Below are 25821 nucleotides of genomic sequence, written 5' to 3' on the forward strand. Positions count from 1 at the left end.
AATACTTTCATTGCAATTGTTGCAATTGGTAACATACAGAGAAAGGGGCTGAATTAGCAGAGGTTAACACCTGCCAGTCAACCTCTATGAATTCTGTAGGATAAAGTGTGATCTAGAGCAGAGGTGCCCAAACCCCGGCCTTGGGGCCACCTGTGGCCCTCAAGGACTCCCAATGCAGCCTTCAGGGAGCCCCCAATCCCCAATGAGCCTCTGGCCCTCTGGAGATTAGTTGGAGCCCACACTGGCCTGATGCAACTGCTTTCAGCTTGAGGGCAACTGTTTGACCTCTCGTATGAGCTGTGGAATGAGGGCTCCCTCCACTGCTTGCTGTTTCACATCTGTGATGCAGCAGTGGCAGTGAAGGAAAGGCCAGCCTTGCTTTGTGCAAGACCTTTTATAGGCCTTGAGCTATTGCAAGACCTTCATTCATTCATATAAGTTCATCTTTAATATATTCATTTATGTAAATATATTCAAATTTTAAATGTAAATTAATTCTTTTTTCCCTGGCCCCCAACACAGTGTCAGAGAGATGATGTGGCCATCCTGCCAAAAACTTTGGACAACCCTGGTCTAGAGCAGGGGTGCCCAAACCCCGGCCCTGGGGCCACTTGTGGCCCTCGAGGACTCCCAATGCGGCCCTCAGGGAGTCCCCAGTCTCCAATGAGCCTCTGGCCCTCTAGAGACTTGTTGGAGCCCTCACCGGCCCAACACAACTGCTCTCAGTGTGAGAGTGACTGTTTGACCTCTCGCGTGAGCTGTGGGATGAGGGCTTCCTCCATTGTTTGCTGTTTCACGTCTCTGATGCAGTAGCAGCAGGAAAGGAAAGGCCAGGGTTCCTTTGTGCAAGGCCTTTTATAGGCCTTGAGCTATTGCAAGACCTTCATTTATTCATATAAGTTCATCTTTAATATATTCATTTATGTAAACATATGCAAATTTATTCAAGTTTTAAATGTAAATTAATTCTTTTTTTCCCCGGCCCCTGACACAGTGTCAGAGAGATAATGTAGCCCTCTTGCCAAAACCTTTGGACACCCCTGGGCTAGAGTATGATCCATCTGGCTCTGAGGATGAGTCGGAGGGGCTGCTTGCATTTGGGAGCTTGCGCTACTTACATTTTTGCACCACTCTAGCTACGCTACAGACCCCAGCTTTGCCTGGGGTGGAAATCTGTGCCCAGCCAACGTATGTGGGCCCTATCTTGAGTTCTACGGAGGGAAGGCAGGCCCAGCCCATCCACTGAGGTGCTTGCTTTAGGTGGTGGATTGACAAGGATACCTGTCTTTTCCAATCGGCTTCTGCTGCTCTCCCCCTGTAGTCCCCTGGATTTGAGGAGGGTAGTGGAACGGAAGAGGAAGAGCGGAGGAGAAGACAATAGTTGGCTAGAACATTGGAGGAATGCTTCTCTAGCCCACCACTCTCGTTTCATCCGCACTTCCTCTTTCACTCCATTTCCCACTTCTTCAAGAAACATGGAGGGCAGGCCCGGGTGGTGGCTTGCATGCCACTAGAAAAGGAGGCAGGCATTTGGCATGCCACCACAACACCTGGAGCAACCCTGAGGAAAGGCAGGGTTAAGTGTAATAAATGAATATTTTTTGTTGGTGGTGAAACCAGCTAAAAACCTCCTGGCACCCAGGGTGGCATAACAGATGCTGCCCCCATACCCGGTGATGTGCCAGCCTCTGCTTCTCCAGCACACAAGCCCAACGCTTTCTTCTTCTCCACCCTTCTGTTCCCCCTCTTCTTTTTCTAATCCCTGTAGTGGGAGAAGGAGGAAGGGGAACATTACAGGCAAGCAGGTGGAGAGAAGTGGGTGCCTCTCTTCCAGTCTACTGCCTGGTCTCATGATTGGGCCAGCTCCACATGCAGCAGCAGCAGCGGTACCACAGACACCACACTGGCACCCGGATTGGGCCCGTTATCTCCAGCAAGAATCTTTTCAGAGGTGGAAGGGAAGAAACACCCATACAGAGGCAGTTGCTACACAACACTGATTCGTGCCGTTTCGGCAAGGTGGCATAAGAAGAGCCCCACTGGATCAGGCCATAGGCCCATCTAGTCCAGCTTCCTGTATCTCACAGCGGCCCACCAAATGCCCCAGGAAGCACACCAGATAACAAGAGACCTGCAAGGCTTCTTGGGAATTGTAGTTAAGAACATAAGAACAGCCCCACTGGATCAGCCCATAGGCCCATCTAGTTCAACTTCCTGTATCTCACAGCGGCCCACCAAATGCCCCAGGGAGCACACCAGATAACAAGAGACCTCATCCTGGTGCCCTCCCTTGCATCTGGCATTCTGACATAACCCATTTCTAAAATCAGGAGGTTGCGCATACACATCATGACTTGTACCCCATAATGGATTTTTCCTCCAGAAACTTGTCCAATCCCCTTTTAAAGGCGTCTAGGCTAGACGCCAGCACCACATCCTGTGGCAAGGAGTTCCACAGAACTCCTGGCCATTTTGTGCGACCGGCACTCGTCTGCAGGAAGTGACGCAGAAGGTGCGTCCGGGTGAACACGCAGCCACGTTCCCTTGCTCACCTCCCTTTGAGCCTTGCTCACGGTGAACAAATGCCTCCGCTCAATCATGGCTCGCCACTGGAGCCGGAGACAAAGGCTTTGCTTGTTTAGTCCTGGGTTTACCTCGCTGCAATTTTTCCTCGCTGCAATTTTTTTCCCCTCCTGTATCGCCATGCAGAGAATGTGCAAGGCGGGGGGATGTTGCCAAGCATCATTTGCAACCTGCCAGCACTCTGCAATTTTATCTGCTGCAGAGTGATTGTGCCGCCAACATCTTGAAGAACTCCCCGTCCGATGTATGCCTCGGTTGCGGCCAAATCCATCTTTTAATAAAAGCTCCGGCGCGCACTTTATTAATCATCCGATCTGAACAACCCCACGCAACGGTTTTCGGCATGACTTGATTTCTTCTCGTCTCTCTGAGAAATGGACGGCCAGCTGCGCCTGGGTAAAGTATGGCTGCATTTCAGGCGCCTCGTGCTCTCCCGCGGTTCCCGTTTGGGGTGCACGTTGCATTGAAAAACCAGGCCAATCCCTGGGTTTGGCGACGGTAGCAAAAAGCACACTAGAAAGGAGTAACGCAGTGCAGTCAGCACAAGGGGAAAGTCTTGCGCAAGTGGGTCGTTCTTTGCCCTGTGGAGGGGGTGGCGGTATTTTTGGTTAACACGCTTAAGCGCAAGAAGGGACGCTTTGCAGTGTATGCGCTCCACTTCTTGCCAGGGAGCTGCCTTATTGCATCAGGACAACTTTCCGAGCTCAGGACTGCGAAAGACCTTCCGCAGTTGACTCCCGGTTGACCCCGGTCCCCATGCTTTCTCCATCAATGGCTGCAATAACACCAGCTGTCCCTTCCTCCAACTCTAACCGAGGAGGAAAAAGCACTGATTATCCAAATACAGTCATTAAAGGAGAAATGTGTTTTTAGGGCTGTCAGAGTGATTAATGAGGGTGAGCCAGCTTTGCAAATGCATATGTTTAGTCTAACTGGCAGCCTCTATTTTCCTATTGATTTATTGCAGCCGTGGCTTAGGCCACTGTGAGTGTATGTGTCTTTGCATGTGCTCCATTTGCCAGGATGCTTTGCAACTGTCTGTTTTTTCTCCTTGCATGGGTTTTGTTGCAGGAGACAGAGCACAAGGGAAGGATTGGGGGGGGGGCTTCCTTGGCTTCAACTCCGCCGCACAGTTCCAGCGCAACAAAGGGAACCTTCTCCGTTTGGAGGGGGAAATGAACTATTTGGACACGGCAGTGGGCATGCTGTTCTCCCAAGGTGCAAGAACTTTGCAAAATCTCTCCACTAATCCATCATTGGGGGCGGGGGGGGGAAGCTGGCTACAGAGGAGAAGCCCACTGTGAGTGCAAGCATCAAAGGCCAATTGTGTCCACAGCAGATGAATTCAGCTCCGGTGCTTGGAAGGCAGACCGATGGCTTGCGCAAAAATTGGTGACACAAGGAAAGAAAAAAAGGGGGCACCATCAAGGAGGGGTGTTGACAATCTATCACGTGCTGGGGGCAGCCATTCTTTAAGAGAATGTAGAAACCGAGGCTGCGAAAATTACTCTTATTCTACTATTAACATTCATGTACTGTTTTCAACCCCGCGAAAAGCTCAACAAATAAGTCAAAGCATTCCACATGCTATCAGTATGCAGAAAAATAATCAGGAGTTCTGAAGATTTTGACTTCCTAAAATAAAATGAACAAGCTGCTAGTTCTCATGGGGGCCAAAATGCTTTTGTGTGTGTTTGTGTTTTGTGTTCCTCTAAGGCAGTGGTTCCCAAACGGTGAGCCGTGGCACCCTGGGGAACCAGCAGAAACCAACCAGTGGAGCAGCAGAATCCTCGTGAAAAACATGCCACCCTATACAATGCAAAGGATTACAGCCATAATAGAGAGCTGCCGCCAAAGGCCCAGTAGGTCAAAGGAGCTGCCAGTCAAAAAAGGGCACCACTACTCCAAGGGCAACTGCTGGGCAGAGCTTCCGGTGGCTGAATCCTCTTCTGCATGGCTCTTTCACCTTTCCTATGGAACTAAGGGCACAATCCTAACCAGGTCTACTCAGAAGTAAGTCCTGTTTTGTTCAATGGGCCTTACTCTCAGGAAAGTGTGGTTAGGATTGCAGATTAGCTGCAATCCTAACCACACTTTCCTGAGAGTAAGGCCCATTGAACAAAACAGGACTTACTTCTGAGTAGACCTGGTTAGGATTGTGCCCTTAGTCTGCTACTTGTTAAAATATCCCACGCTTCCTCCCCACTGTCCCAGCCCCTAACCAAGACATATGCTAAATAATTGATTTATTATATTTTTAACCTGTCTTTCCTCTAAAGAGCTCAGGGCATTAGTTGCCACCCTTTTATCCACACAACAGCCCTGTGGGGTAGGTTGGACTGCAAATCCGTAAGTGGCTCAAAACCACCCAGTGAGCTTCAGGGCTGAGCCCCTGTCATGAATATGTACATGTTAGGCCTAGGTGGGCAGTAGAAGCCTGAACCAAACTAAGTCAGTAACGGAGAAGTGGCTAGCAGTTCCTAGCTGCAAGAATGTGAGTAAATAAACAAAAAGATTGTTGTCTCTCCTTTGCTGGCCAGAAAGGACAGACCACGAGAATTACAACCCATTGGAATGTTATCACCTTAGCAGACAAAGAGGCGCCTGATCAAGCGTGATGGAGTGCAGCTATGGATCTCCAGTTGGGAGGAGTAAAGAACTATGAGGGGCTAGGGACCAGGCCAACTTTGAGAAGGTTCTCAAAAGTTTTTGATTGGACAGTCTAAATAAGTATGAAGTCACCTCAGTACTATTAGCATAATAATGAGTGCCCCAAGGGGTGTTCGTGTTCCTTCTTGGACAGAGTTTTTGGGTGCAACATCCTGCATGCTTTGAGCTCCATTGTCCACCATGGGCACCTGGCCTCATAGGTATCCTGGAGCTAAAAGATCTACAAGAATGACTGACCCAGGTGAGAGATAGGGATTAATAGAGATAGCCAGCTAGCTTTATTATTTTATTGCTGACATGTTTCCTAGATGTTTATGCCTCTAGCATTTGCTGCCTTACTGTAACCTTATGTAACCTTTTGTACTTAATAAACTAAAATACCTTTTACTAAACTGTTTCACTGTCTGTTGGGGACAAGGGTTTCTGCCTAGCCGTTCAGCAAGCTACCAAATGCTCATTGAGGTCTAGTAACTTGAGGACTGAAGCTCTAATTGGAGAAAGAGCTCAGTGCCTGCAAGGGACAGAATTAAGCCTAGAGGGTCTCAGTGCCGCTGAACTGAGGCACTGGCACATACAGGGTGGTGGCAGTACTACTGAACAGAGGAACCTTGAGGGCTTTAGGGTTCGAGAACCAAGAACTCTGAGCACCCCAAACCCCCCTAAGTTTGCGACAGCCCCAATTTGCGAGTCAGACTTAAAGCAAACCACTCTCTCTCAACCTCAGCTGCAATATGGAAGGTCATTGCACTTAAGAACGTAAAAAGAGCCTGCTGGATCAGGCCAAAGTTCCATCTAGCCCAGCTTCCTGTATCTCACAGCGGCTCACCAGATGCCTCAGGGAGCACACAAGGCAACAAGAGACCTGCATCCTGGTGCCACTCCCTTGCATCTGGCTTTCAGAGACAGCCTACTTATAAAACCAGGACCCATCTTGGCTTGTAACTTGTGATTGACTTTTCCTCCATAAATCTGCCCAGCCCCCTTTTCAAGGTATCTAGGCCAGGTGCCACCCCCACATCCTGTAGCAAAGAGTTCCACAGATTAATTACACTTACCTCTACCTTGCAGGTTTGTTATAAGGATTCCATCAAGAAGAAGCACTCGCTTTGCACACTCAGAAAGCAAGGTTTTATTGGTGTCTCAGCACATGAGGAAGCATTTGAGATGCATGCTAAAGTAGACAGCACAGGATCCGGGGCAGTGCTTGAGATCTTGCAGTGCCAGGATGCTCCTGGATGCTGGATTGGGTTCTTGCCCTCTGGTTACATCTCCAGCTGCCAGAACCACCATCTAAACTCTATTACAGCTTCCCAACCCACACACCCCCACACACACACCCCACACACACACACACTTTTGCAAGGTGTTGCCAAACAGAGTCCCCTCCCTGGCCTCTTCCTTGCCATTTTGAGCTATGTCAGGGTCCTGCTTCCACTTTGCAGGGTGGAAGAACATTGCTGCTTTCCAAACTGCATCCAAGACGATGTCCAGAGTCGTTCTGCATTAGGATGAGCCTCTGCAGGGCTCCGCTGACATTCGCCTTCAGACAGATCTATTGTTTGAAAGAGATGTTTTATGACGATGATGTATGGGCAGCCGTTAGCGCTCTCTGTTTATTATCACAATGAATAACTGACGAGACGTAATTCTCTGCTCGCTGGAGAACTTCTCATGGAAACATTTAGCAGTCCACTTCATTTATTAAGGATTGTTCTTTAACTTGATTCATGATAGCGGCCTTCTACCGCATGCAAGCTTTTCCAGTCGGACGACCATACTGTTCCATTGCTTCCCAGTATAGACAGAAATAGTCCACTTTTCCAAACCTAGATCAATAGAGATTCTAGCTTCCCAATGCAGATGTGCCCCTGACCAAACCGACAAGGCTCACCCCTGTTTCTGCACCCCTAACCTCCCCCCACCATTGACTCAAATCACATTTATTATTTTCCTACTTGATTTAGAAGTTCGTGCTCCTAAAATGGAATGGCCAACTGAGAGCCCAATCCTATGCATGTCTACTCAGAAGTAAGTCTCGTTATATAGTCCATGGGTCTTACTCCCAAGGATTGCAGCCCAAGTGCTCTACCAGCTGTGTGATGTTGGTTCACATTCCCAAGCCTGCACTGAAAATGAAATGTTTAGCAGAGACCTTTGGCCCAACCTCAGATTTTGGTCTGTACTTCAGAAATCTGCATGGGATGAAAAGAGTGGATAGAGGGATGCTCTTTTCCCTTTCACACAACACCAGAACCAGGGTACATGCACTAAAATTGACAGACAAAAGAAAATATTTATTTACCCAGTGGGTAATTAATCCATGGAACTCTTTGCCACAGATATGGTGATGGCACCTGGCCTAGATGCCTTAAAAAGGGATTGGCCAGATTGATGGAGGAAAGTCCACCGCAGGTTACATGTCATGATGGGGATATGTGACCTCCTACTTTTAGAAGTAGGCAACCTCAGAATGCCAGATGCAAGAGAGTGGCAACAGGATACAAGTCTCTTGTTGTCCTGTGTGCTTCATGAGGCATCTGGTAGGCTACTGTGAGATACAGGATGCTGGACTAGATGGACTTTTGTGCAACTTAACGGGGCTCTTCTGATGTTCTTATGTTTAGTCTCCTCAAGGAACTTCAGCAGAGAGAAAAATTATAATCCAGAACCTTTTTCACCATGGGGGAGGGGATGTATTCATGGGCTCACAAGTGACAAGGCAGAGCAGAAGCTGTGTGTTTCGCAACCAACTAGTCAAAGAGCTTTCTGAACCCCCAAAGTCTAGCAAGTTGCTTGAAGCAGAAGCTTTCATGTGCTACAACATACCACATCAGATTGTGAAGGGTTCGTTGGCAGAGATAGACAGGCGCATGAGTATAGGGGAGAAAAGAAGGGAAAAAAGTGTAAACATTTTCCCACTCAAAACTGTTTATGTTTTACAAGTCAAATGGTTGGCAACCTTCAGTCTCGAAAGACTATGTTATAAGCCTGGTTGGCAACCTTCAGTCTCGAAGGACTATGCTATAAGCCTACAGCACCTGGTATTCCCAAGCGGTCTCCCATCCAAATACTAACCAGGCCTGACCCTGCTTAGCTTCCGAGATCAGACAAGATCAGGCATGTGCAGGGTAACAGTTGCTGCTGTTATAAGCCTACAGCACCCGGTATTCCCTGGCAGTCTCCCATCCAATACTAACCAGGCCTGACGCTGCTTAGTTTCCAAGTAGTTGCAGCAACTGTTACCCTGCACATGCCTGATCAAGCCAAAGGGCCAGAAAATATAAAGGGTATTATTTATGAGAAGTCCAAACACAGCTTACATCTATATAAGATATATGCACAGTGACAGTTCACAGCAGCGGTGCCTGGTGACGACCACATCTTCCTAGCCTTGCCAATTAACATGCATCACATGACAGGAAACTGTCATCGCCATTCAGCCTGGAATGAATAGAACCAAATCTCTTGATATAGTCTCATTTGGCAATTTCCTGCTCGAATCTCCCTGGGAAGTTTCTTTGTTGTGGAAGGGCGACTTTCAGCTCAACAGCAGAGGGTGCAATGCTCTCCCACTGGCTTCCGAATGTTGCTGCTTTAGACGTCAAATAATGTGTCCATTCGTTCTTTTGTGTAGATCCGTTTTGACCTGTGTAGACAGCGGAAGGTCACTCTCGGCAGGTGGTAGCATACAGCATGCTGGAGGATGAGGAGGTGAAGTTGCCTCGGAGGATCAAGCTGAAAAAGAATGACAGAGATTTCTAGCCACGCAATTAGAAATCCATGTTTTTAAAAACTGGAACGTGCAGTGGTGTCACAAGGGTTTGCATCACCCGGAGAAGGAGGTCAGGGCATCACCCATCATCATTGACATCATTGAGTTTCATCACTGACTTCACCAGAAATTGGCATTGAGACCTCATTGGAACTGGCAATGCTTCCTAGCATTGAGACCTATAATCAAACTGCTGATCAGTTCACCTTCACTGAAAATCTGCAACATTCTGAAACAGTGGAGCATTGGAACAAAAGCTAGTAAACCCTGCCTGCAGAATTAATGTTGAGAGACGGTATAATCGAGAGGTGGCGAGTGCTGACAATGATGGTGTCAACAAGAAGAGTTTGGTGTCCTTGACCATGGTCTGTGCTTCCAGGATGTACATCTTCTGGCGAGGGATGGGCTGAACCTCATGACGGTTATGAAAAATTTATTCGGGAAGAAGCTCGGGCCTGAGAGGTTTAAACGGAGCTGCATGGGGGAGGGAGATGACTCCACGGTCAACATGAATCTAAATAGTGGTGAAGGGAACATGGGTGGAATAGGGGCAACTGAGACTGCAGTGATAGGAAATGCCAATGCAAGGAACAAAACGGAGAAGCAGAATAGGGATTTTACCCATGGCTAGGGCATCACCCCATGATGGGCCTCCTCCCATGCAGTGGGTGGGGCACCATCACCCCGCCCACACTGATTTTTGGCTATAACGTTTGATAGAATAGAGATATTTCAGACATGGTTTGCATCATTGCATTTGGCATGAAATTACACATTGCATGATAGGTCACGTGATGGTATTGCTCAAAAATGCCAAGATTTTAAAAATTTTGACTAGTAGTGGTGTCATCCCCTCTGTGCGCATCACCTGGGGAAGGACAATCACAGGCTCCCCTCTGGTGCCAGGAGGCCTTGCACTAATCTAGTGAACTTTGACCCACCAGCCTCAACTCTCTTCCCCATAGTATCATGGGGGACAGTACTGGCCTAGCTTGCAGGGTTGTTGTAAAGTTTTCACCTACATGGGGAAAATCAATGAGAAGGATTTTGAACATTTGAAAGCGTTATACAGGTTGGAACTCAGTATCCATGGAGGATCCGTTCCCTGACCCTCTGTGCATACTGAGATCTGCAGATGGGCCCGTATAGAGCCTCCGGACATGACCGGAAGTACCTTCTGGTCATGTCCAGAGGTATTCCGGAGCACAGGGAGGCTACTTGTGGCATCCCTGAACCTCAGAAGTCCTCTGAGAGGCACTTCCAGTTCTCAGCAAACCGGAAGCACCTCTCAGAGGCCTTCTGATGTGTGGGGAGGCTGCAAGGAGCCTCTCCGTGCCTGAGAACACTTTCTGTTGTCTCCAGAGGTTCTCTATGAGCCCTCCAGATGTGGAATTTGGACCCCTCAGTGGGTCAAATCCACAGGTGCCAAATCTGTAGATAAGGAGGACCCACTGTATAAATGCAAATTATTGTTTGTATCTATACCAGGGCTGCTCAATAGATGGATCGCGATCTACCAGTAGATCGCGAGGCAAAATGAGTAGATCGCGGAGCCCTGTCTCTCCAAACTGTTAATATGTCAGTTTTGTCTAGTGACTAGACGAAACTGACATATTTAGCTGACACTAAACTGACACTGAAACTGAAACTTTAGCTGCTCTTCAGGCATGCAGCAACAAAACCGACGAAACTGACTAGACTCCAGCAGGGGCTCCATACATTAAAGGGGGTGTCTGTCAGACGCTTCCTTCCCCCCTGGTAGATCTCCGGGCCTTGCTGGGTTTCAAAGTAGCTCTCGAGCCAAAAAAGTGTGAGCACCCCTGATCTATACCTTTTAAACGAGTAAAAGCTAGCCATGGGGTTCCACAGCCAGAGATTGGCAGATTCTTCCATTACCACCCCCTTCTGCCCTAGATGCTGCTCCTTGCCCCCTTTCCACCTGCTGGGACGGCTGCCACTTTGCCCTTCTCCCCGCCCTGCCTCCTCCTCCGCTCCTCCTCTTCCTCCCCTCCATTTGTTTCAATGAAGAGCCCTTTTATCTATTCTGTAGGTACAAATGAAGCTGTCCAATTTGATCAAGTCCTTGATATGACAGGTTGAGGGAGTCAGAGGGGCCCCTCGAACAGAGCGGCCTTGTCTGTCAGCCTCGCCCGACACTGCCCATAATAGCCAGATTGATGAGGTTCTGAAAGTCAGGCCCGGCGTGTTCTCAGCTCTATTTTGGGTGAAAACACTTCTTGAAAGATCTTGAAAGGAGTTGGCAGTTGAGCGGTACAAATGATTAATGAGTGCTGGCTCCGCTGGGCGGATTTTCTTGGCGGTGCCAGCAGCGGTGAGCCTGTTCCAGCAGGCCAGAACATGCAGCTCCCTCTCCCCAATCCCAAATAACTCTCTCTCCCCTTTTCTCCCCCCCCCCACCCATGTTTTCCCGGAAATGACACTAAGGCTGTGCATATGGAAAAAGTTAAATATAAATTACTGCTGAAAGAGGCCGAACTGAGCTGGGTTAGCTAAGAGATGTTTATGGATTCAGGAACATGGGCTTGCATATGTAGAATGTATTTAAAGATGATAAATATGATTCTGCAAATCAAGATTTCTCCCCCCCCTCCCCCCACACACACACTTTCTAGACTCAGGCAGAAGCCTACACAGCCCAGAGCTTGCCTTGATCTCCAAAAGGGCAGCACCATAAATTCATGGAGACAAGCTGGACAGAACTTGGTTCTCGCACCTCCTTTTTAGGTAGGTCGAGCTTAATTTATGGTCTTTGGAAGCAAGCAAAAACTCTTCCTGCTGCACTACCCCATTCTGGTGTCATCAATCCCGTTCAGCTTGGGCTGCCCATCAATGCCTGCCTGCAGCTCAGGTTTTGAAGGCTTTGGTTCTTTACAGATGTTTACTGTGGTAGAAATGCATGCCGGTTGGGGAACAGTGGTACAGTGGCAATCTTCGCCACGGTCAAGTCCAGGCCATGGGTAGCAATCGCGGGAGAGTTAGGACAAGGAAGGGAGCCAGGAATCAGGAATAAAGTCAGGCGTCAGGACCAAGAAGCAAACCAGGTGTCAGGAATGAAGTCAGGAGTCAACAAAACGAAAGCACCAGAGACAAGGAGATCTTGTAGCTAACCCAAACAGCAAGACCTTTATAGCCTTCATACTATGAAGTACGTGCAACCTCCTGATTTTAGAAGTAGGCTACCTCAGAATGTAATCCTGTACATACTTACTGGGGAAGAAGCTGACTATCATTGTCAAAAAAAAATATACATAGCAGCCTGTGAAAAGTACAAATCTGTAACATTTTCCCCAAATGCAGTTGCATACCATGGTAGCATCAAGTCTAACGTATTAAAAATAAAATACACATTGAAATGAATGGAGAGCCGCATGAAACTGACTCGTGACCCACCAAGTGGGTCCTGACCCACAGTTTAAGAAACATTAATGTAGAGCATTGTGAGGGAATACACATGTCATGTGTCTGCTGGCTGGAAAGCCCACTGTCCAAAAACACCCACTTCCAAAGTAAGAGGAGAGAGGCAAAGCCACCTAGGTGTGAGAGGACCTATGGAGGACATTTTGCCCCCTCAAGCCACTTGGAAATGGTCCTGCAGCTCAGCCAATCACAGTTCAACAACGGCCTGCCTTTAACACAACATTTACAGTAGTCACCAGGGTGATGCTGGACCCATTATCCCAGGATCTGCCTGATGGCACAGGTTTGGGGGCTGCCGTCTGCCTCACCGAAACTTGCACCTCTCCAGATCCATCTCTGAAGAGATTCTTTCCACTGACCTGCTGAAATGGAAACGTCCCAAGGAAATGTTTTCTGTGTGCATACACGTGTAGGCATGTAGAGATCAAGCTAAGCCTTGTTGTTTTGTCTCTGACCTGCAGCCAGGCCCCATTCATCATCTTCGTCCAGACATCTCCAGCCTAGTGGCTCAGAGCTGCAGAGCTGCAGGGTGCAGAAAAGAAAGGCCATTGGGCAGGAGGTCTGGTCTAGAGGGTAGAGCCTCCATTTGCCTGAAGATTAACATCCACAAGGTCGCCAGTTTGAGGCCACCGGCACCGTGCGACCTTGAAGCAGCTGGCAAGCTGCAGCTGAGCTGTTCCATCTGCTCGGAGCGTGGGAGGATGGAGGCCAGAATGTTAAACCAGATCGGAGTGTAACATCTTGAATGTGGTGGTTCTTGAAAGAGAGAACCTTCTTTCAATTTGTAAAAATCCCTGCGTGGATTTAATAAGCCTGCCTGTGTAAACCGCCTTGAATAAAGTCTTGAATAAAGACCAAGAAAGGCGGTATATAAATACTGTATATTATATTATTATATTATTATATTATTCCTTCTACTGCCTGTACACCATGAGCAGCTCATTCATTCATTCATTCATTCATTCATTCATTCATTCATTCATGTTTGGGTTTCTAGTTGAATCGGGTCATCCATAACCAGCCTAACCTATGGCTCGAACGAAGGGATGGCATTCATTTTCTCCCAATACAGTCCTGCTGTCGCTGCAGAGTTCGGAGGAAAAAGGCTATCTGCTGAAACAGGTCAGGTATGGAGAAGTGGAATGTTTCCGTGATCTTTAAAACAATTTATTTTGCCACCAGCTAGAGGATCAATGGAGCAGATATGCTTTACACTGAGTGACAGCATGATAGTGCCAGTGGCATCATTAGGGTTTCAATAACCTGGTGCAGGAGGCCAGCACATCACCCCCATGATGGACCTCCTCCCATGCAGTGGGCAGGGCAACGCTCAAAGCAGTGGGCATGGTGATGTACCATCGCCCCACCCCTGCTGGTTTTTTTGGCTATAACCTTTGAAAGAATAGAGATATTTGGATGCGGTTTATTTCATTGCATTCTGCATGAAATTATACATCGAATGATATATGACATGATTTAAAAAATTTTGGTGAATAGTGGAGTCACCCCCCTGTGTGTGTCACCCGGTGCGGCTCGCACCTCCCTAGCGATGCCACTGGTTAGTGCTCTTCTTATTAAGAATGTTTATATGCTGCTTTTCAACAAAAAGTAGTTCACAAAGCGGTTTGTGTAGCAAGATAAATTAATAAATGGATCTTATGTTAGATTGGCATCAGATCAGGGGACAAGTCTTTGTTTAGGCCAGCGATTTTCAACCTTTTTCATCTCACAAGGCACTAGAATTGCAAAGGCACACCATCAGGTTTTTGGCAATTGACAAGGCACACCATGCTGCCAGTGGGGGCTCACATCCCCCATTGGCCCTATTAATAAGTGACCTTCCTTCAAATTTGTGTGGCACACCTGTGGACCACTCGCGGCACACCAATGTGCCATGGCACAGTGGTTGAAAATGGCTGGTTTAGGCATTGACCCATAAAGCAAGCCACCAATTGATTCACCTGTAGCCAGAAAATTTGTTCTGAGAGGCTCTAAGGCAGGGATGTGATTTTCATATATTGAGCTGAATAGCATTTGTGGCACCTGCAGGAGGGAGGGAAGTGATGTCATTAAGAAGAAAATGATGTCATTAAGCAGATGATGGCCAGGAATGAACACTTTGTTCTCTCATTAGCTGCAAATGATATAAGGGAAAATGTGCAAATCTTGCTCATAATTCCAAGATATGAGAAAGCCCAGTTATCATACTGGGAGAGCCCAATTATAACTGGGGCCGGATAATCTGCTTTCAGGGACCACATCCGGCCCACGGGCCTTATGTTTGACACCCCTGCTCTAAGGAGTTGGGAAATGATTGCTGAACAGCAAAATCACAAATACAGGGTGCCTGATATATTTTCTTGATACATTTTCAAGTCATTAATTGAATTACTAATTGAAGCTATTAATCTAATTATTAGATTATTAGACTAGTTATTAGATCACTATATTACAAATTATTAAGTTAATTGATGGTATTAATCAAGTTATTAATTAATTAATTGAAGATTAATAAAATACATTTTAATGCAATCTGGTTGGCAACCTTCAGTCTCAAAAGACTACAGCACCCGGTATTCCCCAGCGGTCTCCCATCCAAGTGCTAACCAGGCCTGACCCTGCTTAGCTTCCGAGATCAGACAAGATCAGGCATCTGCAGGGTAACAGTTGTATTTTAAAATTCAGGACCTTGAACTTGTCAATTATTCCAGTGTCTTTGCACTCATTGGTCAATACACTGGAAGGCGGAAAGTAGCAGTATTGGCATTAAGCTGCTGTGGGAGCATGCAGCAACTCCCCCCCCCCCAGCACTTCCTGCTGTCCCCGAATAGTATATTGGGGGACACCACTAGCACTGAGGGTTCATGGGCTTGAAAGACTTGGCTGCAAAACACTGATCCACACTGAAAAACTTGAGCTTCACCATGCTTTTCACAGGCTACACTCACAGGAGTAAATTTGTTGTTGTTCAAGTTATCTTCATCACCAGCATTTTGAAAACCTGGCAACAGTCAAGGAGAGAGTGAACTGCAGTCTTCAAAGGCAAGTCCTACTCATGCGTGCTACACGTCCCAGTGAACCAATCTACCCTAGTTAGCAGTCAGAAGGATCATGTTTGATATCCTGTATCCAGCTGGGTCATGCCATTCATTAAGGGTGTTGACAAACTGGACAAGATCAAAGGATAGCTGTAAGAATGATTATGGGTGTGTGGCAAATCTTAGGCTGAGAGGTTAAATGGAATGGCTATAGGGAAGCCAAAGAGGTAGGGGGGATCTATCATGAGATGCTGACCAATTTTCAGAGAACAAAGGACCACAGATGAACAGCAATGGATTAAACTTCCAGCCAAAAGTAGGTCAAGGAGCCATCATTTTCAGCAGGCAGGGAAGCTGGTTTTGGTCAAGAATTCGGAGGAGTTCTCAACCATTAGACACAAAAGGAGGCTTTCATGGTGCCTTAAAGGGTTAAAAGATTTACTGTGGCGTAAATTATCATGAACCAAAACCCATTTCATCCAGATGTATGAAGCATTATCCATGACAGCTGTGTTATGAAACCAGTGTCCTCCACGGGATCATCTTCAGAGGTTTGAAAAAGTGGTTGGACAAGCCCCTTCATGAGCACTCCCCATATAGGATATGGGGCAAGGCTTGGGTTAGATGATCCACTGAATCCTCCCCAATTCAGCTAGAAATCTGACCCCAAAGAGCAGATCAATATTGAAATTTAGGCCCATCACACTCACCCATGCTTGATTCTTGTTGCCTCCTTATCAGTGGCATAGCTAAGGCATCTGGTAGTCGGGCACAAAAATTTTTAACACCCTGCATACCACATAACTCTGGTCTTTCATTGTGTAGGTCAACTCACTCCCTCAGCTTGCTTGCATTTATGAATGTGCACCCCACCTTCCCTCCCCCCACACACACACATATTCACACTCTGCGTATATATTGTATATGCAGTACCGCTCCAGCTTCCTGCTTGGGAGGAGGGAACTAGCAGACTATAAAACTGAATAGGCTATTCTCAAAAGCTTATCTGCACAAGTAGAGATTTTCACAGAAAACCAGAAGTGCCTTTCGGAGGCCTCTAAGTCACCCGCTCAAGGTTTGGTACTCAGGGCAATATCCTGCCCCTCCTTAGCTATGCCACTGCATCTTATCATTCGCAAGTGACAGTGTTGCCCTATCTAGGAACTTCAGGTTGATCATTACTTCGGTAGGAAGATTGCAGGTTAACAAACTAGAGTGGTCTGTTGATGGGAGCTGATGGTTGGGAGATGGTCTCATAAATGTTGAGAGAATCCATGTTCTCTCAATGAAATGGGTTATGAAATGAGAAATGGGTGATGTCAGAATGCCAGATGCAAGGTAGAGCACCAGGATGCAGGTCTCTTGTTATCTGGTGTGCTCCCTGGGGCATTTGGTGGGCCGCTGTGAGATACAGGAAGCTGGACTAGATGGGCCTATGGCCTGATCCAGTGGGGCTGTTCTTATGTTCTTAACTACAATTCCCAGGAAGCCTTGCAGGTCTCTTGTTATCTGGTGTGCTCCCTGGGGCATTTGGTGGACCGCTGTGAGATACAGGAAGCTGGACTAGATGGGCCTATGGCCTGATCCAGTGGGGCTGTTCTTATGTTCTTAACTACAATTCCCAGAATGCCTTGCAGGTCTCTTGTTATCTGGTGTGCTCCCTGGGGCATTTGGTGGGCCGCTGTGAGATACAGGAAGCTGGACTAGATGGGCCTATGGCCTGATCCAGTGGGGCTGTTCTTATGTTCTTAACTACAATTCCCAGAATGCCTTGCAGGTCTCTTGTTATCAGGTGTGCTCCCTGGGGCATTTGGTGGGCCGCTGTGAGATACAGGAAGCTGGACTAGATGGGCCTATGGCCTGATCCAGTGGGGCTGTTCTTATGTTTCCCATCTTTGATACCCACCCAAGCTTGCCAATGCTAGAGCTGAATTTACAAACAGAGCCTGGGTGGATTTCTGCCTTGCATATTTGTAAGTAAAGCAGATCTTCCAAAGACACTGTAATTCTCCAGGGCTCAAGGCCACAAACCTGGTAGCCAGGAGTGCCGACGATGACTCAGAGCTATTCCTGGGGATCTATTTGCCAGCCTGATATAATCTTGGAAATTCCTGACGACTCTCACAAGGATTGTTTTCGGCAGTCACCTGGAGATTGATTCTGACCCCTGAAGATGCCAGGACAACCCTGGAGGGTTGGCTACTCTCATGTGAGCACAATTAAGCTGGGAATTTGGCTGGGAATATTTGAATTCAGGGAACTCTTCCAAAGTTCATTTTTGCTTTATTACTGTTCTTTGAGCTCTAATTTACTCAAAAAGCAAATTAGCCACTTTGGGTGCCTTTGGGGGAGAGAAGTGGGGTACAATACGAGTTCAAAATAAACAAACAAATAAATGTGGGTCCTCTGTATCCAGAGATTTGGGATCCATGGATTTGACCCACCACTGATCCCAAACCCATGGCTGAAGACCCACTGACTCTCCCAGTCATGACCAGAACTTCACTCTGGTCGTGTCTAAAGCCCCTATAGACTGCAACTTGGAGGATTCATTATCCATGGATTTTGGTATCCATGGGGGGGGGGGGTGTCTAGGAATGGATCCCCCACAGATATTGAGGCCCAATCTGTAATTCATAGATCACAGACTCCAGTTTTCCACCGGATTGTCCATCTGGACCTGGCGCTAAGCTCTACCAGTTTAGCTCTTGCCTGTCTAGGAATCAGCCCACATACTGGCTTGATCCACCAACCGTAATTCCCCTTCAGTAGGTTCCATCCACCATAGAACTCACACTCCCCACATGCCCCAAACGGACACAGTATATGCTGAAATATAGTCAGCCATGGCTTGCTTGATCCTTGCAGTGGTGCTGCAGACAGAAGGCTACTCGAAAGAGGCTCGTTCCTGTCCCCAGGCTCTTCACTTGCTTTCCCTAGACAGCTGAACTCTTTGGAGTGACTGGCGCTGTCAGGGTTGTCAGTGTGTGATTAATGACCAACAACCTTGAAATTGCCCTCATTGCCACTTTGGGCATTGTTTGGCCTGATGCTTAATGAGTTCAGACATACTTGTGCAAAGCCTTCTACTGAGACAGCTGTTTAGTCTCATAGTTTCATGTGCTGATGGAGTGGTGTACATATATGTGCATGAGACAGAGAGGGCAGAGGAGAGGCTGGGAAGAAAAGAAAGGTGCACATGCACACATCTGCAGAGAAACCCATCTACTCTGGCCCTGGGCACAAGTACTTATAGTATATGATATGCTCAGGGTCACTCAATGAAATAAATTTGCGGGTGGATTATAGATGCAGCACAGGCCAAAGACTTAGCTATGCAACATGCAATTTACTTATGGCAGTCCCTGCCACAAGATCAGTGCCAGCTGCAGGTTGCTGGGGTTCCTGGGGAAAAGGCCCACACTGGGCTTCCCATGGACCCCTCACCAGTCCCCTGATGGTGCATTTAGTTGATTCAATCATAGGCAGTGAGATGAACATGCCCTTGAGAAATGAATCAGGAGCATAAAGGAACATATCTGTCTGGGCTGCTGTTCTTTTGTGTGCTGATTGATTCTCTCTTCCCTTTTTCGTTGCCTCCCATGGTACCCTCACCAGTCCCCTGAGGGTACATTAGGCACTAACACTGCACCCAGTAGGAAGAGTTCAGGGACCAGCCCAGTCAAGTGAACTCTCTGATGTGTGCTTGGGGCACCGCTGACTGGTACCTCATTTGCGTGATCCCTGACGTCACTCTTGCATAAGACGTTGAGATAGCCACTTGCTTGGATCATTTAGGGAAGTGTTTCTCAAACTGTGGGTTGGGACCCACTAAGGGGTCGCGAGCCAATTTCAGGTGGGTCCCCATTCATTTCAATATTTTATTTTTAATATATTAGACTTGATGCTACCATGGGATGTGACTGCATTTGGGGAAATGTTACAGACCTGTACTTTTATCAAGCTACTATGTATATTATTTTAACAATGATAGTAAATGGGGTTTACTCCTGGGTAAGGGTGGGTAGGATTGTAGCCTAGGATGGTTAAACATTTGCCTGCTTGATGATGTCATTTCTGGTCATGACATCACTTCCAGTGGGTCCTGACAGATTCCCATTCTAAAAAGTGGGTCCCAGTGCTAAATGAGTGAGAACCATTGATTTAGGGCAGGGGTCTCCAAACTTTTTGGCCAGAGGGCCGCATCAAATATCTGGTGTGGAGCTGAGGGCCGGAAAAAAAATTTAAATATGAAATTTAAATAAATAAATTAGAGATGGAATTTAGATGAGTGAATAAATGAATGAATGGGCTCATTCATTCAACCTCTCTGGCCCTCAGAATACCCTCCAGACACAATCAGAGCACAGTTCTGGTCATGTTCAGTTGAGTGGGCCAGAGGCTTTCAGGGGACAAGAGGTTGGCTGTGGGCCGGAAAGAGGCTTGCTGCGGGCCACATCTGGCCCCCAGGCCGGGGTTTGGAGACCCCTGATTTAGGGGATTAGTTAATTCTGTGTCTATAATAGCTTTTAGCCAAAGTAGCCAAATGGAACTTTCGAAGTCAGAAGGATGCCACTGAATCCTGCTGGAGGATGACAACAGGGCTGTATCATTCATTGCCTTTGTGTCCTGATGTTTGATGTGATGCTGGACAAGATGGGTCTCAGAAAGTGCCAGCAGAGCTTTACCTATGGCCTTTCGTTGTGTACTGCTAAAGACAGATTCTGTCTAAGCGAGACAATGTTTAAGTTCTTGTCTCTCAAAGTGAAAAGCGCAGTCAGCTTCCTGACAAGAGCGGCAGACTCATTTTCCAGTGTGTCATTAGATATGCATGTCCTCCAACTTTGGAAGATAATAGGTGCATTGTATTGAGAGTACTTCCAGATGGCCCATTTTGTCAGTATCACATGCACTAGCCTGATGGATGGGGCCTGTGCCAATTAACCATTGTGTTAAGTGCATTAACAGAATTGGGATCTCAGCCCAAACCAAGGCTCCTGCCTGGAGGACAGAGACCACCTCCTTGGCTTGCCATGCCATCTCATTGACTGAGGAACAGACCCAATGAAGAACAGAAGCGGTGTAGGTCCTGCAGAGGAGATTGGGACGTTTGCACCTTCCTCTTCCAATCTCTGAAGCTGAATCGGGAAGGTGGGAGGAGTAGTGTCGCTAGGGGGGAGTGTGGGCCACACCGGGTGATCCACACAGGGGGGTGACAGCACTACTGGCCAAAAAATTTTAAATTGCCGTCTTTTCAACTAACACCAACAATATCAATTGATGTGTAATTTCATGCAGAATGCAATGGAACAAACCACATTGAAATATCTCTACACTATCAAAAGTTATAGCCAAAAAACCAGTGGGGGTGGGGCAATGGTACATCACCACGCCCACTGTCTGGGATGTTGCCCGCCCACTGCATGGGAGGAAGGGCTGCATCATAGGGGTGACGTACTGGCCTCCCGCACCAGATATCACAAACCCTAGTGATGCCACTGGGTGGGAGGGGCAGCTGTGGGTGGGAGCAGGTTGCACCACCCGTTTCCTCCTCTCCCGTGGGAATCAGGTCAAGGAATTTCCGGCTAGTCCCTTTCAAAACCCTCCTTCTCCTCCCACAAGACGTGCCGTCCTCCATGTACGGATTCCAATTAGGAATTCTAATCAGCATCAGTGGCATTCCGTTCATTCAGGTTGTCCAAGGAAGCACACAAATGAAGCCAAGCCTCTAGGCCCCTGGGAAGGGATTGGTTCCTCCAGCATTTTGTCTGTCTCCACCTGCATTCCTTTCGCCCATGTTGCATCTACCAGCAGCACATTGCAGTCCTGCCGCTGAGCAAGGACTGAGGTTACCGCAGCTTGAGCCCTCTGTTAAAACAATACTGTGAACCAAATGCATTTGGAAATCTGGGCCGTGTTTGTACATCCAAGAGATTTATTGCTCTGGTGTCTTCCAGAGGGACGTGGCCTTTCATTTCCCTTTCTCGTTGGAACAGATCAGATTGCAGAGTTGAAAGGGATCTACGGTCTGATTTATTGAAAGCTTGAAATGGGAGAAATGCAAGCTCCTTGATTCCTCGGTTAGACCTTCCAGATGATCCCAGCCAGGAAATACTGGGATGCCTCCTCTGTGTTCATATTTGCAAAAGCATTTGCAGGATCATTGTATGCTTCCATATCTATGCCAATCCAACACGAGGAGAACTGAGTAGAGTTCCATGGTTTATTGTGCTACAGTGCTCTCTCTCCCCCCCCCCCCCACCAAGTAGCAGGTTGTTTAACCTGATGCACGTAGCCTAATCTACTTGTCAGATTTGCGAACCTCCAAAACTTGGGCCGTGACTCACTGGTGGGCCATGAACCCACATGTGCTAGAGACCTGAGGTTCCGGTGAAGGTCATATCTTGGCTCAGATATGAGCTTCAAGGATTCATAAAACAGTGAAGAATTAAGCAGTAGGAACTCCAACATTTCTGCTTTGGATAAATATCTTATAGCCCTTGGGAAGCGTAGTTGAGTAAACTACATTTTCAAGGGGCCACTGGGGTCCTGGTGTGCTTTCCATTCCACCAGAGTGGGGAGGCAGAGACCTCCTTTTGCCTACAATTAGAGCACTATGGACACTGCCAAGATGGTGGGGGTTGGGAGTTAAACATGGGAAAGACAATCCCAGCCATTTCACATTGGAAACATTTTAACAAGGCACCCCAAAATGGCAAAAAGTTTATTTATAAGAGACAAGCATTAGAAAATAAGGGTGGTTGGAGTGCAGATCAATAGCTCAACCAATAAATCAACTGATTGATAGAAAGATAATAATACTTCTCTATCTGTTGGTGCACATGCCTTCATCCTTCAGTCTGGGTCTTGGAGCTTTCCCTGAACATCTTAAAGCAGCGTTTCTCAAAATGTGGGTCAGGACCCACTAGGTGGGTCACAAACCCATTTCAGGTGGGTCACATAGCACCCAACTCAGTCACCATTGAAAATACAGAACTGAAAATACAGGGTATAGAGCTGCTGGGCAGAGCAGGCTCCTGGTGGGAGAGAGGCCTGGTGCTTTGCCCTGAACAGGTGGGAAGATGGGGTGCTGGAAAGGGGGGAGGGCTGTGTGGTTGGAGAAGGATCCAAGTGTGTATTTTGCTTTGACTTCCAAGCTGGAACGTTTGAATTCTGAGCTAAGCACAATAACAACAAAAGCGTGCTGTTTAATGGGGTCTTTGGGTGATCGTGGCTTAGGTTTGAAGCCTAAATTGATGATGTCACTGCCAGCCATGACATCACTTCCAGTTAATGACATCACTTCTGGTGGGCCCCAACAGATTGTCCCTCTAAAAAGTGGGTCCTAGTGCTAAAACGTTTGAGCACCACTGTCTTAAAGGAAATTTTCCCCATTTAGCCCACTGCCCCGTCGGCTGCGATGCTGTTCTTTGTCCCAGCTGTCGGTTCGGGTCCCCTCAGTGAGTCGTCCCACTTCAGTGTCCTGCTTTGAGCCACACTGTCACTGTCAGTGGTCCGATCAAGAGCAGGGGGCCTCCTTTTTAATCACAGGGGCTGCCAAAAAAAGAACCCCTACCCCTCGCTTTCCTCCAGGAATCACACCAGGGCTTTCGATGCCAAAGAGGAGGAAAGGCAGCTGCTTGGATGAAAGTCAGGAATCGTGCTGGAAAACTCTTTTTAAGCCCTTCCAAACTAATCAGGCCCTGCTTTCTCTCAGCGCCCCACTCAACAGCCTGACAAGGAGAATTACACAGCTCCGAAAGCAAAACAAGAACAGAGCGGATGTGGGCTTCGTGACGCAACCGGGCGCAGATGACAGCCATCTTCACCGTGGCCTTTTCCCAGGTGAAATTTATATTCCGCCACGGACAGGGACCAGGCTTTGGTATTCGGGGCTGGAATAAAGTGAGCAGGACAGAAGCTGGGGATCAAAAGCATCTGCTCCACGTCAAAGGGAGGGCAGAAATCTGCCATGTTGACCCTACAATGGGAAGCTGGTTTGAAGCAGTCAATTATTTGCCTGTTTGAAGCAGTCTTGCTTTGTCTTTGTGTAGCACTTCCTGAGCATGCCAAGATCTTACATGGATATACTCATGAGGATGTTCCTGCAATGATCTTGGAACATAAGTAAGCATTACCTGCATATTGCAGCTGAAGGGCATGCCTAAGGCCACCTAGTGAGCCTGTGGCAAAGGCAGGGGCGGATCCAGTGCTTGTGTTTGGCAGGGGAAGCCAGGCCGAGGAAAGGCAAGGGGAAAGTGGCCAGGCCTCACAACGCCCTAGTTTGAAAAGCCCTGACTTACCCCATGTAGCACCCAGGCAGTCCCAATGGGTCTCCACAGATCAGCGCCAGCTACTGAGCTGCAACAACCGAATTCAACCCGTGTTGAGTTTCCTGGCCCGCGAGGGGGTGTCAGCATACGTCGGCAGGAGCCCCATCTCTGCCCCTCTTCTGGGCCCGCTCTCCCCTCCCCCTGCCCAGCTCTGTGCCTTTCTAGCCCTCTCCCACCCCCACCACGAACGGCTCTGCCGCCAGCCAGCAGCTGTACTGTACCCTGAGAGCCAGGGTGGTGTAGTGGTTTGGGAGGTGGACTTAGACCTGGAAGATCCAGGTTCAAGTCCCGCCTCAGCCACAAAGCTTCCTGGGTGACCTTGGGCCAGTCACTTTCTCTCAGCCTCACCTACCTCACAGGGTTGTTGTGAGGACAAAAGGAGGGGAGCAGCTGTGTACACCGCCCTGAGCTCTTTGGAGAAAGGGCGGTATAAAAATGTGAAAAATAAAAATAAATAAATACTTACTACTGGGAGTTCACAGCTCCTCCCACTCTCCAGCTATAGCTCAACTTTCTCTTCCTCTCTGCCCCACCTCTTCCTTTTCCAATCCAAAGAATGGAGGAGCGGTGAAGGCACAGGGGTGGAGAAAGATGGATGCCTCCACCATTCTGAAACGTTTGCTTCAGTCGGTCTCATGGATGGGCCGGGCCTGGGTTTGATTCAGTGTCAGGCGGTTTCCTCTAGGAGGGTATCTGAGACGCTTCCTCTGAATCCCAACAGCTGTGTACCACCTTGGCATGCACTGCTGTGTCCTGTGGCTGGCTGGCGACACTTCAACTGTGACAACAGCCATTTCTATTTCAAAGCACATCTGATTTTTTTATTTTCTTCCCTCTCTTCCAGAATTTCCCCTTCCTCCTTCATTCCTCTCAACCTGGGATGCATTTTGTTGCCACAGCACCTCTTCCTCTCTATCTTTGCACAGATGGGTTCTGTTTGCCGTTTGCTTCCCTCTGCCCGCCCCCAGGAGCCAATCTGCGCACTAATTCTCAGGCGTTCTTGGAGCCTCTTTCTTTTCCTGGATGAATTGCGGTTTCTCCGTGCCATTAATCATTTCTCCCTTTACAAATGGGATCTGGAGCTGAAAACATTGCTCCTTTATTTACTGACAAGATGACCTGGCATCCTGGCAGCTGTCCACTGGGCTGGCGTCTGGAAGATTAAGTGAAGGAAAAGCCTCTGGGCAAATTCCCCACAGCAAACTCACCAGTCCTTGTCCTTCCCCCTTTCCCTCTCTAAACACTGGGCTCATCCAGTAGGGCTTCCGCCCGGCCCTTGGTGCTCAACAAGCTCCAGAGTCTAGCTGAATCCCAAGCCAAGAAGTGGAAATGTTCCACCAATCTGCCTAGGCCTAGCTCTGCAATGCTAGCAAGGAATTATAGTCCAAGCCTAGGCATGTCTACTCTAAGTGAGCTCCACTGAGTTCAATGGGATGTACGTTAAGAGTGTATAGGACGTAGTCTCCGACAGGAGACATATTGCACACAAACTTATCTATGGGAAGGATACAGCATTTGGGCTCTTTAGTCTAGAACAGGGGTGTCCAAACTTTTTGGCAGGAGGGCCACATCATCTCTCTGACACTGTGTCAGGGGCCGGGGAAAAAAAGAATTAATTTAAATTACAAATTTGAATAAATTCACATAAATCAATATATTAGAGATGGAACTTATATGAATGAATGAAGGTCTTGCAATAGCTCGCCTATAAAAGGCCTTGCACAAAGCATGGCCAGCCGTTCTTTTGCTGCCACTGCTGCATCACAGATGTGAATCAGCAAGCAGTGGAGGGAGCCCTCGTCCCACAGTTCATGTGAGAGGTTGAACAGTTGGCCGTCACGCTGAGAGAAGTTTCATCAGGCCAGCATGGGCTCCAGCAAGTCTCTGGAGGGCCAGAGACTCATTGGAGACCAGGGGCTCCCTGAGGGCCAGATTGGGAGTCCTCAAGGGTCGCAAGTGGCCCCAGGGCCAGGGTTTGGGCACCCCT

At 47.9% G+C, this 25821-nt stretch overlaps 1 pseudogene; it reads right to left on the reverse strand.

Moving 5' to 3' along the window:
- Positions 1–8279: 8279 nt before the first annotated feature.
- On the reverse strand, positions 8280–8399 carry LOC136662850 (5S ribosomal RNA; annotated as a pseudogene).
- Positions 8400–25821: the final 17422 nt, after the last annotated feature.

Source organism: Tiliqua scincoides, chromosome 11 (genome assembly GCF_035046505.1).
Source record: "Tiliqua scincoides isolate rTilSci1 chromosome 11, rTilSci1.hap2, whole genome shotgun sequence".
Lineage (NCBI taxonomy): Eukaryota > Metazoa > Chordata > Lepidosauria > Squamata > Scincidae > Tiliqua > Tiliqua scincoides.